At 34.7% G+C, this 16,435-nt stretch overlaps 1 protein-coding gene and 1 long non-coding RNA gene across 2 annotated transcripts in view; one reads left to right on the top strand and one right to left on the bottom strand.

Annotated features, from left to right (window-relative positions):
• LOC141375626 (uncharacterized) overlaps positions 1 to 16,435 on the top strand; it is a 382,930-nt gene that overhangs the window by 307,623 nt on the left and 58,872 nt on the right. The window lies entirely within an intron of this gene.
• The window catches only part of ajap1 (adherens junctions associated protein 1), an 86,882-nt gene that overhangs the window by 46,181 nt on the left and 24,266 nt on the right, over positions 1 to 16,435 (bottom strand). The window lies entirely within an intron of this gene.

Below are 16,435 nucleotides of genomic sequence, written 5' to 3'. Positions count from 1 at the left end.
ACTTCACACTTTTCAATTACTTTGTTTTGTAAACAAATGTTCCTCCAGCTGAATTGGTCTTAAGGGACTAGCAATCTCAAGGTCATGGGTTTACACCTTAAATACAACTAAAATGCATTGCAATGTATGTTGCTTTGGATAAACATCTGCCAAATGTTTTAAAAACTTTCTCTGTCAGTAATCTAATATTGGCCCACTGATATTTAAATATAATTTTAAAACAATATTTTCTTGTTATGACAGCATTTGATTTAGAATTTTGTACAATTTCTTTCAATTCAGGGACATTCTAGCACCCCCTTGTGGTCCCCTGAGGGTTCGTGACACCAGTTTGAAAACCACTAGTAAAAACCCTTTTTAAAAGGGTATTAACGGGTAAAAAGGAAATTAAGAGGTAAAAAAAACTTTAATTTACGGTCTGGATCTACTTCTTTAGTTTATCATAGCTGGACTTTTCTTCAAGCACACTAAAATGACCTGTCATACCCTTAAATGAACACATGTCTGGAGGCCAAGAATTTTTATTGATCCAGAGACTTCATCAAGGCATATCTGTAATCTTTCATGTCCTTCAACAATATTGGTCACGGTCAAAGGCTAATTTAAAGGGATTAAACAGAGCAAGCATGGCCACACATACTTGCAAAGACTTTTGCATCGCTTTGAGTTCAAAGGTGATGGATTTTATTAAGTCATCTGGCCCTGTGGTGAACCAGCATGTCTGAATCAACAGGTCCAATGCACAAAGTCTAATGTGAGTCATGTTTGAACATCGTGTATTTTATAAAACTACCATTCTAAAGGGATATAAATTCTCCTTCATCTACAGTACACTTAAGAGCTGGAGTACTGCTTCATCTGCTCATGAATAGGAAGAATTTCTTGAGCACACTAAAAGAGGCCTCGTGCTCTCCAGTTCCCCTCTTCTAGCTTCTCTTTACATTTCTCTCCCTTGCTGTTGGAAAGAAAGAAATGTTCTTGTGGGATCTGCTCTGACTGATCTGGGTCAGGACCTTGGGTTGGTCAGCCATCTGAGAGATTTTACCTCACTAATAAGGTCCTTCAATCCCATTGGGCAGGGCCCCTGGGGCCTGACTCACACTCCCTGTGCTAATGTGTGCTATTAGAATGTAATTCCTGTCAAGAGCATCAATGTATTTACTTAAGGAGACAATGTTGTGCTATTAACGATCACACATCCGCCACTTTTTGATGAAATTGGGTGGCCACATTGAGAATTCACAAGAGCTGATGTGATATTAATGAGGGCTAAATTAAGGGCCACACAAGACAGGGTGTGAATGAGAGGGAAAACCACTGAGGACAGCTCTGCATGAACAACCCTTCCTTGCTCTTTACTTATAACGCATCAGCTACGATTCCGGTCAGTTCAGCATTGTGCAGCCTATTTAGATTCTGCATTGTAATTCAACACATCATCCAAAAAGCAAAGGTCTTGTTTCTATTTAGAGATTTAAAGCAACCAATCTGAATTCATAAAATACAAAAGGCACATTCCATTCTAAAATTAGCTTTTGGTCTCACTTTATAATAAGTGGCCTTAACTAGTATGTACTTGCATAAAAAATAAATATATGCAATGTACTAGATGTGTTCATAATGTATTGCAGAAAACTTCTTGTGGTGTTGAGGTGGGATACAGGTATGGTTAGGGTAAGGTTTGTTGGTATGAGTTTAAGATTTTAAAGATGGGTTGAGCAAGGATCAACAGTGAGGTGTAATTACAAAAAGTTAATTACAGATGTAATTACGTGGAGGTATTTAATCATGCTAAGTACAATATAATAACATGCATTTACACAATAATTATATTTTATTGTTCATTAAGATTATTCATTTTATTTGGTGACACGGTGGCTCAGTTGGCATTTTTGTTCCCCCCATGTTTGTGTGGGTTTCCTTCAGTTTATAATTGAATTAGGTAAACAAGATTGGCTATAGTGTGTGAGTGTGTGAATGAGAGAGTTTATGGGTGTTTACCAGTACCGGGTTGCAGCTGGAAGGGTATCCACTGCATAAAACATATACCGGAATTGTTGGCAGTTCATTCCACTGTGGCGACCCCTAATAAACAAGGGACTAAGCCAAAGGAAAATAAATTAATGAATTCATTTTAGTGCAAGTACATATTAGGTAATGCCACTTAATATAAACTGAGACCTACAGTAGCCTTTGCTTTACCACACTAGCCAATTAAGATGCATGAACCTTGTCCCATTTATTTTCATTCCTGTGTGAAGATTTGCATTTTGGATGTCATTTTACATAATTCTTTCACCAACAAGTGAATGACTACACTAGAGCTTTCAATCATATTCAGAAAGTTTCTCGTCCACATTAACCCTTTAACTGCCCCACAAGAAAATAAAAATTGGATTGCATTTCTTTACATGCCTAATGTCCAGGCCCGGCTTGGCTAATCGGGAGAACCGGGAGAATTCCCAGTGGGCCAGTCCGTTTTTTGGCTGCGAAGGCCGGTGTCCCTAGCTGCTTGCACTCTCAGCAGTCACACTTTTTTCATTTATTTATATATTTGACCATAGCCTCACTCTTTTTATAATTTTTTTTTTTTTGCCACAGGTACGCTCTTTTTTATTTATTTTATTGCAGCTCCTTGAGCAAAATGCAGTCTGCAGGTTAATTATGGTGTAACTATCATTCAGCTCCAAACAGCAGCATCTTAGTGAATATAAGAATTCTAATAATTAATATTAATGAATATTAGACCTGCTTTCCCAGAGATGGGTTGCGGCTGAAAGGGCATCTGCTGCGTAAAAATGTGCTGGATAAGTTGGCGGTTCATTCCGCTGTGGCGACCCCGGATTAATAAAGGGACAAAGCCGACAAGACAATGAATGAATGAATGAATGAATGAATAAATAAATGAATGAATTACACCTGCTCAATGATCAAAATCAGTTGAGCTAAATTAATAAACTTGACATAACTTGATCAGAAATCCAAAAAGGGGAGGAAAAAGATTGAGCCATCAACAGAAAGTAATACGGTGGTTAAGAGGCTTGCAGATAACACTGCAATACTTATTTTTTATTCCAAGTGCACCAGCATAACAGTGCTATTGTGGTCCAATAGTATGTTCGATTTAGAGGCTGCTGACCCGAGTTCATTTTTTTTTTTTTCGAGTTTTTTTTATTATTTATTTATTTATTTATTTATTTTTTTTTTTGTGTTAAAACATATAATACTGTTTAGATTACTTATATAGGTGTACATATTTTATTTTTATTTTTTGTGTGACCACCGTTACAAAGGACTGGATATCTATAAAGAATTTTGCACAGAATACTGTATATATTCAGATATTGCAGGAAAGGACATTGTGATGTTTTAAAGAATAGTGTTGGATATTTAGCTACCCTTTAATGCTCTAATATTTATGAAAAAAAAAACATTTAAATTTCTAAAGCAGCTGTTTTCTTAAAAAAAGACGTGATAGTGTCATTAGAAACTGAATTGGAAATGACGTTATTTTAATATAGTCAGTCATGCACTGAGGTGGGCCGGTCTAGGCTTGAAACTCCAGAGCTGAAAAGAAGTCTCACTCCAGCCCTGCTAATGTCTCTCGTTAACACAATGCATTTTATTCAACACATCCCATAATTTATAAATATCAACCTCTGCCAAATGGTTGATATGTCGGGTTATGATAAAAGTACCAGAATTAATAAATACACTACGAAAATTTGAAAAATATAAAGTATAAGACCAATATAAAAAAATATAAAACATATACAATATAAAACATTTTTGAATAGTAAATCATCTTTATTTTTTAAAGTACGTCATAAAATATTTCTGATTAACACGTTTTCTTTATTTAATTTTACAATAAAACCAAAAGTAAGTGTAGTAGTGTAACAGGATTATGTTTGCTTGATGTTTTTGTAAATCAACAATGCTGTGTGTGTAAACCATTATTACAAACAGTCATTCTTTAAATTACTTTAACAGTCATTATTTAAAACAGGTAAAATATGGTCAACCATTTCATAGAGCAGGCCTCATGGCAAGTGAAAAACCTAACTTATAAGAATAGAAACCTCTCCTTTCAGAAACTTAAGTAAGCTTTACTTAATTGTATTACTTGGATAGTTACCCAAAGAATCATTGTAAATGTAAACCATTAAAACAGGTCTAATTTACAAGCTTGAATGTAGTCTTGTTTTATTCTTGCCTGAAATAGCTCATTTAATTACAGAAATGAATTGTTTTTCGTAGTATTCACTTAATTAAAAAATCGTTTTAATCAGGGTGAAAGAAGGCCAAAATGAAAAAAAAAATCAATTTTCAAATTTAAACTGATTCGTGTGGAGAAGACCAGATTCAATTGCATTAACATATGTCAATTTGGTGTCCATATTGAATCACATTTACAAAAGTCATTGTATATGCAAAGGAAACAGAACAAATTTAAGCGCTGTTTTGACCCACATATAAACATCTAATCTTGCAAATCAACTTCAAAAAATGTTCCTAATAAAGTTACTAAATCGTAAAATTGACAACATCCAAAATGGAATAACTTAATTAAATCAATAGAACAGTGCATGCAATAAATTCAAACTACAAGGGACAGAGACAAGAATAAAGTACATGAATAAAGAAGATTTCCCCCTTTTGAATATTCATTAGGCAAATGTTCACTATGTTTGCAAGCTTGCATAAGATTTGTGCTTAGTTGCTTAGATTTAGCAGCAACACAAATATAGACTCAGTGGGAATGTATAATTTCTTCTCTCATACATATTCATGATAATGGGGAAAAAATATTTTTACTTCATAAATGAAACCACTAAAAGAACACTTTTCCTGACACAAGCAAGTTAAAGGATGAGGATTGGGAGTTCCTAAAAAGTTAAATGGAAAATATGTGATATGTAAAGAGCCGGAAAGAAAATGATAAGACCATCTCCTTTCATTTTAATATCGCTCATATTCGCTCTGTTAAAAGTAAAGGGAATAACATTAAAAACACTGACTGAACTGATGATGAGTTTCACCAAAGCCTTGTCAGGCCATTTTGAAAAACTGCTTTCTATCAAACAGACTAAAAAAACTTCTTTGACAGATTTGTGGAAAGACTGAAATCTCCAAAACTGCAAAGATAACATTTCAAAAACAAATAATAAATAATATGTAATATCAGACAAAATGTGAGAAATATTAATTACAAAGACAAAATCTGCCTGATGTACTACACTACCTGACAAAAGTCTTGTCGCCTATCCAAGTTTTAGAAACAACAAATAATTTCTTGATTAATTACTTTTATAAAGGCCTCGAGATTACGCTTATTTTACCAAAATAAAATAGGATCATGCCTTGATTTCTGTAATGACTCAAATAACTTTTTAATAACGTCATCTGGAATGGCAAAGAAAGCATTCAAAAATCTTTGGATTCATCTTCAATGCCTCCTCCTTAATTTTTTCCTTTAATTTTGATGTGGAGCTGAAGTATGAGTACCCTAGGCTGTTGATGTTGCCATCCTCTCTGAAGATATTATTGTACGCCCCATACTAATTGTAACCTCAAACCATAATTTTTCCTTCACCAAACTTGACTGATTTCTATGATAATTTTGGGTCCATACAGGTTCCAATAGGTCTTCTGCAGTATTTATGATGATTGAGATGCAGTTTAACAGATGATTTATCTGAAAAATCCACCTTCTGCCACTTTTCTAAATGATAACTAGAAGTCAAGTTATTATTTGTTGCTCCTACAACTGGGATCGATGACAAGACTTTTGTCAGGTAGTGTAGGAGAAAAAAAAAGAAAATAAACAAAATAAATAATAAAAGTAAATAAAATAAATAATAATAAATAATATAATGCAATTTTAAAATGCTATTTATTTTAAATAATAATTTTAATTTATTTTTATTATTTAATCAGCAATTGACTAAAATCTAGTGTCATCATAAATCATTGCAGTATCTCCTATTCAAATGTGAAAAAACGGCCTGGCTCCTTATATCGACTGTGCTTCTATTAATTTATTCCGAATCTGTAACTACAGAGGCACGTTTTCCCAGCACTCTGAAGCTAAAGTTTACAGACACTTCTTGTTTGATGATGCAACAAGCAGGGAAATGATACAATAAAAAGGTTTATTACCAATAACACAGAGAAACGAGCTCATTCTTTGAACCACTTGAACTTTCCCTCTTTTCCTTCACAGTCCATTTCTTTGTTCTTCTCTACATCAACATCTGGGTTCATTATGTTGCTTATTTAGTTTGATTGCAGGATGAAAATGGTCTTACTATATATGATACCCTCTTATAGAGAGTCATGTACTGCCCCTCTCAGGAATTAGATGTCAAAACCCTGTCATACAACATCAAATATGTTAAATGCCTCATTCATTCATTCATTCATTCATTCATTCATTCATTCATTCATTCATTCAAGCCTTCATTTATCCATTAATTCACTGTACGTCTGGTGGATTAATAACTAATAATACTGAAAAGGCTATTTAAAGATTATACAAAAACACTATATTTTTCTTTTTCTTTTAAGAAAGTGTTAATGTTTCGTAATCAGTTAGTTAGCCAAACAGCACTTTATTTGAAAGTATATATATTTTTACAAGAAAATAAGGTCACTTTATTTTGACGGTCTGTTTGTTGAATTTACTGTAAGTTACATTGCATCTACATGCCAACTAAATCTCATTAGATTATAAGTAGACTGTTAGGTTTGGGTTAGTGTAAGTTGACATGTACTTGCAAAGTTCCTTATAGTCAGTTAAATGTCTGTTGAAGGAGCAGTATCAACAGATATTAAGCAGACAGTCTGCTAATACTCAAACGAACCATCAAAAATAAAATGTTACCGAAAATAATATTGTTTCGAGTGTTTGGTTACTCTATTTTTCCTCAAATAAGCTAGTTATTACTGATTACTTATGTAGTTGTTGTATTAGTTTGGTCTCTAAGTAATCTAGGTCAAAGTCTGTGTTAAGAATTCAAGAACATGCAGAGAAATGCAATTACTTGCTTTAAATGTACTAACAGATAGTCAACATGTTCAAATAAGTAATTAGTTAATAGTAATCATGTGTTATGTAAAATATGTGAGGTAACTAATATGTTCAAATCTCACAATTATGCATAGTATGAGTTCTTTTTTTCTGAAATAAAAATTATATAAAAGTATCAAATATTTTTTTTCAAATGCTGTTTAACAGAGCAAATAAGTTTTTATAGTATTTTCTATAGTATTTAATTTTTCTGGGTGTCACGGTGACGCAGTGGGTAGCACGATCGCCTCACAGCAAGAAGGTCACTGGTTTGAGTACTGGCTGTGTCAGTTGTTGTTTCTGTGTGGAGTTTGCATTTTCTGCCCGTGTTGAGGTGGGTTTCCTCCGTATGCTCCAGTTTCTCCCACAGTTTAAAGGCATGCGGTAAAGGTGATTTGAATTCGCTAAATTCGCTGTAGTGTATGAGTGTGAATGCAGGAGTGTATGGTTGATTCCCAGTGTTGGGTTGCAGCTGGAAAAGCATCCGCTGTGTAAAATGTATGCTGGATAAGTTGGTGGTTTATTTCACTGTGATTAAAAAAGGGACTAAGCCAAAAAGAAAATAAATGTACGAAATAATTTTTTTTCTGGAGAAAGTCTTGTTTTATTTTGGCTAGAATAAAATCATTTTTTTATGTAAACCATTTTAAGATCAATATTATTACCCCACTTCAAAAGTCCAATTCAATTCATTAACCTTGCTAATTAACCTAGCTAATCCTTAAGCCAATTTATCATCGCTTTAAGCTGCATGAATACTAAAATCTTGAAAAATAACTAGTAAAATATTATGTACAGTCACCATTGCAAAGATAAAATAAATCAGTTTTTATGGTTAATATAGTTATTAAAATAACTATGTTTAGCTGTCCTGACAAAAAAAAAAAAAAAAAAATCTCTTCATTAAATAGAAATTCAGAAAAAAAAATAAAAGTATAACATTTAAGAGGAGGGCTAATAATTCTGACTTCAAGTGTATATTCTTATATAGACTTATCAATCCACCCTTAAGCAGAAATGGGTTAAAAGAAAATGAGCAAATACCAAGAATTGTTTATTGTTTTTCATAGTCAGGTTTCCATTGTAATACACACACATAATTGTGCAGAGTTCAGGTTTGTGTAAAGTCTACAGCATCATGATTTAACGAACACATTGAGCTTCAATTTAATAAAAATTTCCAGGTCTAATTTAAATGATTGGTTCATCTTAGTAATTTAGGTGTCCTAAACTATAATGTGTTCACCTTTAGTATAATATTGTGATAAAATGAATTATAGTGTACACATTGTACGTTATACTTAACTGCATGTAATTACATCACACTGTACATACATTACAGTATACAGTGCATTACATCGTTTTTTCTTTCTTCCGCCTATTTATTTTAAGCAAGTATTGACCGGCACAAATGCAAGTCTTATATATCCAGAGGCATTACAGTAAGTACTGTCCCTGCAGGTTACTATTAATGACATCAGAGGTTTGGCAGACGAGCATATGGCTGATGGAAAAAACAGGAACATTCAGTACTAGTTACTCAGCTGTGTTCACATCCGATGAGTGAATGTCTTCACACAAGACAATCAAGTGCTGTGATCTGATTCGTTCGTTACGAATCATCACACATACTCTCCAGACACAAGACGAAACTTGAGAAACCCGAACAGGATGCTTTCTGACGGCAAGCCAAATGCTCACTGACATATGACTCATGGGCCGATTTTTCAGCTGAATTACACTTCAGAGAAGTGTTGCAAATAAATATGGATTCCTTGCCTGTATTTTGGATAAGCGGGTAGCTTATATGTGAGTCAGTCTGATCCTCATACAGCCGACTGAATCCTTGGATCAGTCAGTCGGTTTATCCTTAGCAGAGTGAAAATAATGGAAATGTAATTGAGCAGGGAGACTTATCTGTATTTGCAAACACTGCATACTTTGGTAATCTGTTTTTAAAAGATAACATTTTGTAATGGTGAAAACACCAAACTTGGTCAAATGACACTTGTGATAATGAATATATTGGTGAAAGGTGACCTGAGGTGTCTTATGTTTTGGTGTGTTGACGTCATTTTTTTTTAAACAAGATGACAAGGCTGGGCAATACAAGCAGTTCTTTCCCCTTAAAAAAATAGCCAGCGTTTGTTATTGCATTATATTATAGCATTCTGCATAAGTGGTCTGTGTGGCACTAACATCAAACTATACTTTATTTACCCCAATGGAAAGTGTATTCACTGTATACTGTCTGAATTATTTTCCCTTATGCAGTGCATGTGGAATTCACCAAACAGAAAACAGTCAGTGTGAAAAAGTGACTGATTTCAGATTCAGCTTAAAGGGATAGTTCGAGTAATGAAAATTTGCTCACCCTGATGTGGGTTCAAACTTTTTTGATTTCCTTTCCGCTGTTGAGGAAAAAAAAGAAGAAGCTGAAAACCTGTAACCATTGACTCCCATAATACTATAGAAATACTATGAAAGTCAATGGTCCAGCTTTCTTCCAAAAATCTTCCTTTGTGCTCAACAGAAGAAAGAAAGTCTGAAAGGTTTGGAACAAGTGAAGGGTGAGTAAATGATCACAGAATCTTCGGTTTTGGGTGAACTATCCCCTTTAAATGTCTAGGAGATATGATGCTTCAGGTTCTAGATAGATTTTGATTGATCAGAGGATCTGATGAGAACCTAAAGTGCTGGGTGAGTGTCTGTTTTGAATGGATATATCCTATTAATCTGATTAAAGAAATGCACAAATGTATTTTCTGGCATTATTCTTTTTTTTTTTTATAACAACAAGCATATGTTTTAATACATTAATATCGACATTCATGTTTTTTGATGGTAAAAAAAAAAGTTTGTTTTTATTTTTTTTTAAATTCCGACAACTACTGTATTGACATTATTATGCGGTGTGTAAGTGCGCCAATTTTTACAATTGTTTTTGAACTTCCAATTCAGTTGCCTATGGGAGAAAACGGTCAAACTACTTGCTCTACAACCAAATGTGCTCATGACTATACATACAAAGTTGAATAATGTTCTAAGAAAATATCAGTTTGCAACATCAAGCAGTATATAGAGTAATTTTTAATGTCAAAATCAATGGAGGTGAATGAAACCGGAAGTATCAAGCCAAACAGATTCCAATGGCTGCGTCCACTCGTACGTGAAGTAAAAGGTTAATAGTCTCACAGCATATTTTCAAATCTATCACTCAATGACACTCGCATACCCTGTCAGAAACATCTGGGAATAATCTTTACAGTGTCTGGTATGACATTAATGTTGTTTTGTTGTGTTTACATACATAAATATGGCAATTGTTTAAATTAGAGATGCCCAAAGTAGGGCCTGCGGGCCAAAGTTGGCCCAATGTAACCTTTGACTTGACCCACCATCCCATGTGATAAGAGAGTGAAAATGTTGGAGATGGTTGGGGCGAATGCCGTCATAAGAGATCATCATTTCTGATTTAACGTGGCTTTTTTGTTTTGTTTGTTTGTTTGTTTTTGCTGCTGAGCTACAAAAAAAGCAAACTGAAATGAAATAATTCAATTAAATGTTTGTAAATGAATCTGATTTTTAAAACTGTAAGTAATGTCACTTGATGGATAGAGGAATATGCAGAAGACATCGGCGAGCAAATCAAGGCACAACTAGTGTAACTCCATTCTGTTATAAATGAGATTTTTTTCTATATTTATTTTTTTATTTTTAAACAAAAGCTGTATTAGTTAATATAAAGCAATATTAATAAATAAATGAGGAAATTATCCATGGCAACTGTATTTACCTTTGGCCCACTGGCCTCAATTAAGTTGGGTTTTTGGCCCTTTGTACGAAAACATTTGGGCACCCCTTTATAAATACACAATACAATTACATGTTTATTGCTACATTATCCACCAGTCCTATTCTGTTTGAATCCTGAGGAAACATAGACACTCATACTGAAAACAAAGAAAAGTTCCAAAAATATTTACCATAAATTGATCCACCAGAAAACTTAGGTGTCAATTATATCATGAAGATAAATACAAAAAAAGCTGTAAGCCATGCAACTGGAAGAACTACTGCAACATATAGTTGAAGTCAGAATTATTAACCCCCCTGAATCATCAGCCCAACTGTTGATTATTTTTTTCTCCAATTTCTGTTTAACAGAGAGATTTTATCAACACATTTCAGTAAATAATATTTAACTAGCTATTTTTCAAGACACTTCTATACAGCTTAAAGTGACATTTAAAGGCTTAATTAGGTTAATTAGGCAGATTGTGGTAATTAGGCAAGTTATTGTATAATGACGGTTTGTTCTGTAGACTATGGAAAAAATAGCTTACTGGGGCTAATAATGTTGACCTTACTTTTTTTTTTTTAATTAAACACTGCTTTTATTCTAGCCAAAATAAAACTAATAAACCTTTCTCCAGAAGAAAAAAATATGATCAGACATACTATGAAAAATTCCTTGCTCTGTTAAACGTAATTTGGAAAATATTTCAAAAAGAAAAAAAAATTCAAAAGGGGGCTAATAATTCTGACTTCAGCTGTATATATTAACGTGTGCGGATATTGTTGTGTTGTCCCATTTCTTAGGGCTAAATTTGAAGCACTTTCACACTCTGTTTCAAGGGCCAAAGGGAAGAAATAGGAGTAAAAAAACATACATGTATATAGAAATGGATTCAGGCCTTAATCAAAAATTTGGTAACATTTCAAGTACCAATTTACACTACACAAGCACCTCTGAATAGTGTCAAGATCACATTTCCAAAACATTCAGCCATTGAAAATGACTGCATTGGTCTTTCATACGTGGTTCATAAATGAACTGGAAGGATTTTGCATTGCATATTTAGAGACTGGCAGTAATGAACAGGCAGCTGTCATCCTCGCACTGGCCCATTAGCACACGAGCGTGTAAGAGCAGCGCTTCCTGCTGGATCACTACGATGTAAATGGCTGTTTCACATGCTCTGATCTGTGCGTATGTGTGTGAGTGAGTGAAGCAGCGGAGAGCTCAGCTGTGTGTGTGTGTGTGTGTGTTTGTGTGTTGTGACTGTGGGGGAGATATTTCCAACAGCCTTGCACTGACATTTCATATCCCTGCCACAATGATGACAGAACATGACTCCCTCTTCACACATACACCCTCTCAACACACATACACCCTCTCAACACACACACATGCACACCTCAAAGAGAGGGAAAGAGATGAGTTAAAGAGTGAAAGCTTGCAATGATAATACAATTTCCGTAGGGCATCTATGATAATGCAATTTGCAGCAAAATTTCACACTTGTCAAAGTCATTTCTTTATATTTCAGTCAAAACAAAATGTAATTGAAAACAATTATTTTTAAATAAAAGTTTAGAAAGAGGGGGGGAAGAATCCCTAAACAATAGGCTATATGCAGAGCTAGTGTTTCTTCCCATACCGATAAACTTTTCCTTTTTTTACAGTTCCTTTTACAGCATCGATGTCATAATATAATTAAAATGTTATAAGTTAAATAGACTTCAGCATTCATTTAGTCTTGAAGTGTAAACCAAGACGAAAAGTCGTTTAAATGCATGTGCCCGTCTGGATTAGCAGGCGAGCGCAGAAACGCCATTAGAAACAGGCGCGGAAAAATGTAATTTAATGCAGTGCCTCCTGCACAATCTTAGACCCACTTAGCGTTTATCAATCAGACAGTGAAGATTGTTGATTTTTAAAGAAAACAGACCTTAATCACGCCAATATTGTAATGTCATACAGTTCACAGGAAGTGTTTGACCCAGGTTACTGACAAATTAAAAGTCCTTTAGCATACTCTGCATATGTAACCCCTTTAGAGCCGAATTATGTTACAATTTTCTGAAAAATGTAAAAGTATATTTTCACAGTTCTTCAGGCTCCAATAAATAAGAGTAAATTATATATTTTTTTAATTTTGCACCCTTTAATAGTTACTTTTTATCCATTTCAATGGATATCATGTGAAAACAGTTGTACTTTCCGAACATCATGCTGTACCAAAATAAAAAATAAAAAACATGATACATGATTGGTGCACTGTAAACCCTGCTGTTGTCATTCATTTATTCATTCATTCATTTTCTTTTCGGCTTTGTCCCTTTATTAATCAGGGGTCGACATAACGGAATGAACAACCAACTTATCCAGCATATGTTTTATGCAGCGGATGCCCTTCCAGCCGCAAGCCAACACTAAGAAACACCCATACACTCCTGCATTCACACAAATACACTACAGCCATTTTAACTTAGCCAATTTACATATACCACATGTCTCTGAACTGGGAGAACATGTAAACTCCACACAGAAATGCCAACTAACCCAGCATGGGCTCGAACCAGTGACCTTATTGCTGTGAGGCGATCATGCTACCGACTGCGCCATTGTGACGCTGCTGTTGTCATAACTAACGATATCTAATATAACTTGACATTACTTAAAATACCAAGTTTTGGCATCAAAACTTAAACAGTTGTGTTTAACTTACTTATTAGGCAGCAAAACACTTTTAATTATTATTTTAAGTTCTCTGAACCTAAAATTTTAATTCCTTTTTATGATTTACCATGTCTCTGTTTAAAATGATGAGTTGCACTTCAAATTCTGCTTCGACAACTGCGCTGATTGGCTGATACATAAGACACAAGGTGGTCATTTTGCTTGTGATGCTGATGCGCACCAGACAGAGGCACTTTTCTTAATTGATATACACATTTTTCTTAATTGATATACACGACATGGTCGCATAGTGGGTAGCGCCACCGTGGGTAGTGTGGGGGTTGAGTGTTGGGCTAGCGACCCACCTTGTAAAAATGAGATGGTACAAAGCTGTGTGCAAACAAATGCCAGTAAGTTGTTGTTAAAATAAAGTATTACCAGCAAAAACAGCTAAGCTTACAAAACAAAGTAAAAAAAACTTAAATATGGCAGGAAAGATAATAGCTTTAAATAAATCAAATTAAAATAAGTAACAATTTAAATACGCAGCGGTTGTTTGCCTGGCTTTGAAAAGGCCAGTGGGAAGCTATGGAGAAAGGGATTTTGTAGTAAGTTTACACATATAGAGGCATAAGCAGCAGACTGGAGAGACGTGACAGGGGTGTCTGCGTATGTGAGAGTGTGTAATGAGGCTTAGCCAGGGAGAAGGACAAATCCCTGCTCTCTCGTTGAGCGAGATGTGACGTCATAGCAAAGCCCTGCCATTAACACGCTATAGGAAAGATTTCACACATTAATCTGCTGACAGCTCTTAGGTAGTACAGCAAATCAGCAAGATTATCTTCACCCTTTCTCCAAGACATGCCTGAGCACACTAGTGATACATAGTTATTTCTGCAAACATGCATTTGTGAATCTGCTAAGTATGTGGGCCATTTGTGCTTAACTTTATTGCAATTTTTTCTGGTATTTTTCCAAATTTATTGAACAGCTTGCTCACTCAGATAAGAAGTGCTCAAAGTGTTGGTCTTTTTTTAAATCAATGCTTAAGACACATCTGTATACTTTGGCATTCACTTTGGGTTTTAATACAATGAAGTATTTTTTTAAATGTTATTTATTTAAATTGTTTTCTGACTTTGTGAAGCAATTTGATCAGCGATGGTTGTGTTTAAATGTGAGGTATAAATAAAAATTGTATTTGAATTGAATTAGAAAGAAAACAGAAATGCTTAAACTGATCAACCATCAAGATGATACATGATTGTGGCAATACACTTACTGGCCACTTTATTAGGTACACCTGCTCCAACTGCTTGTTAACGCAAATTTCTAATCAGCCAATCACATGGCAGCAACTCAAGGTATTTAGACATGTAGACATGGTCAAGACGATCTGCTGCAGTTCAATCCAAGCATCAGAATGGGAAAGAAAGGTGATTTAAGTAACTTTGGACGTGGCATGGTTGTTGGCGCCAGACAGGCTTGTCTGAGTGTTTCTGAAACTGCTCCCATCCTTAGAATAAAAGCCTATAAAGCAATGGTAAACAAGGGCGACACAGTGGCGCAGTATTAGTGCTGTTGCCTCACAGCAAGAAGGTCGCTGGGTCGAGCCACACCTTCTGTATGGAGTTTGCATGTTCTCCCTGCATTTGCGTGGGTTTCCTCCGGGTGCTCCTGTTTCCCCCACAGTCCAAAGACATGTGGTACAGGTGAATTTTTTGGCTAAATTGTCCATAGTGTATGAGTGTAAATGACTGCGTATGGATGTTTCCCAGAAATAGGTTGCAGATGGAAGGACATACACTGTGCAAAACACGTGCTGGATAAGTTGGCAGTTCATTCCGCTGTGGTGACACAGGAATAATAAAAGGACTGAGCCAAAAAGAAAATGAATTAATGAACGAATGGTAAACAAAATAGACTTTATTACTGTATAGAACACTATAAAATTGTATGTTTCCTCTTTCTGAGTTATATTGTGTTTGGTCACAACGAGATGTCATGTCAAACAATAACTGATGTTATGAAGAAATCTGGAGTAAGCAGTAAATCTCTTTGTTTGGATATAGGTTTAACATTCAAAACAGTGTCACAGACATGATACTGTACAATATATATATATATATATATATATATATATATATATATATATATATATATATATATATATATATATATATATATATATATATATATATATATATATTATTTTTTTTTTTTTATTGCACTCTACAACCTCGACCAAACCAGCTCTATAGATTCCAGATTTTAGGTTTATTTACAGTATAATTGTCACACAAAACTTTTTTACTGGTGTATTGCAAACAAAATATCATCCATTCCTAGAATCAGCTAAAAAAAAAAAAAAAAGAAGGAAAGAGAAAAATTGTGTCATACCTTTAGAGGTGAGACCTAAAAGGTTCCTAAAGTGCAGTGGGATTACACTGAACAACATTTCTTGGAGTTGTTTCAGAGACATGTCAGACAGTTGAAGCTGTCTGGAGCTCAGACTCAAATCAAATGAGCAGCAGGTCTCTCTTCAGCACCATGGACAGCGCCATAACAACAGCACAACACTGGGAAGAGAATGTCAGGACAAGGCATGGGTGGCCAATCATCACAGATCGTAATGTCAATCGCAGCTCTGCAAAGAGGGTACTGGAGTAAAGAGAAAGCTCGTTTTCAGACTCTTTTTCCTCCAGGTATTGAGTAGAGCTGCAAGCATTTACTCCAGAGTTATTTCCAAAATATCATCGTCACCTTTTAATCCAAAGTCCTGCCCACATAGTGCAATTTCACACCCAATTTGGTTACCTGAGACAAATTTTGTAATTCCTAAAAGATTACTTTTTAATCCTAGGATTTGCTGTTGTGATCAAATATTCCTTTCGATG

The sequence above is a fragment of the Danio rerio genome, chromosome 8 (genome assembly GCF_049306965.1).
Source record: "Danio rerio strain Tuebingen ecotype United States chromosome 8, GRCz12tu, whole genome shotgun sequence".
NCBI classification, from domain to species: domain Eukaryota; kingdom Metazoa; phylum Chordata; class Actinopteri; order Cypriniformes; family Danionidae; genus Danio; species Danio rerio.
Note: the sequence above shows the minus strand (reverse complement) of the source record. Positions and strands in the feature narration are given on the sequence as shown.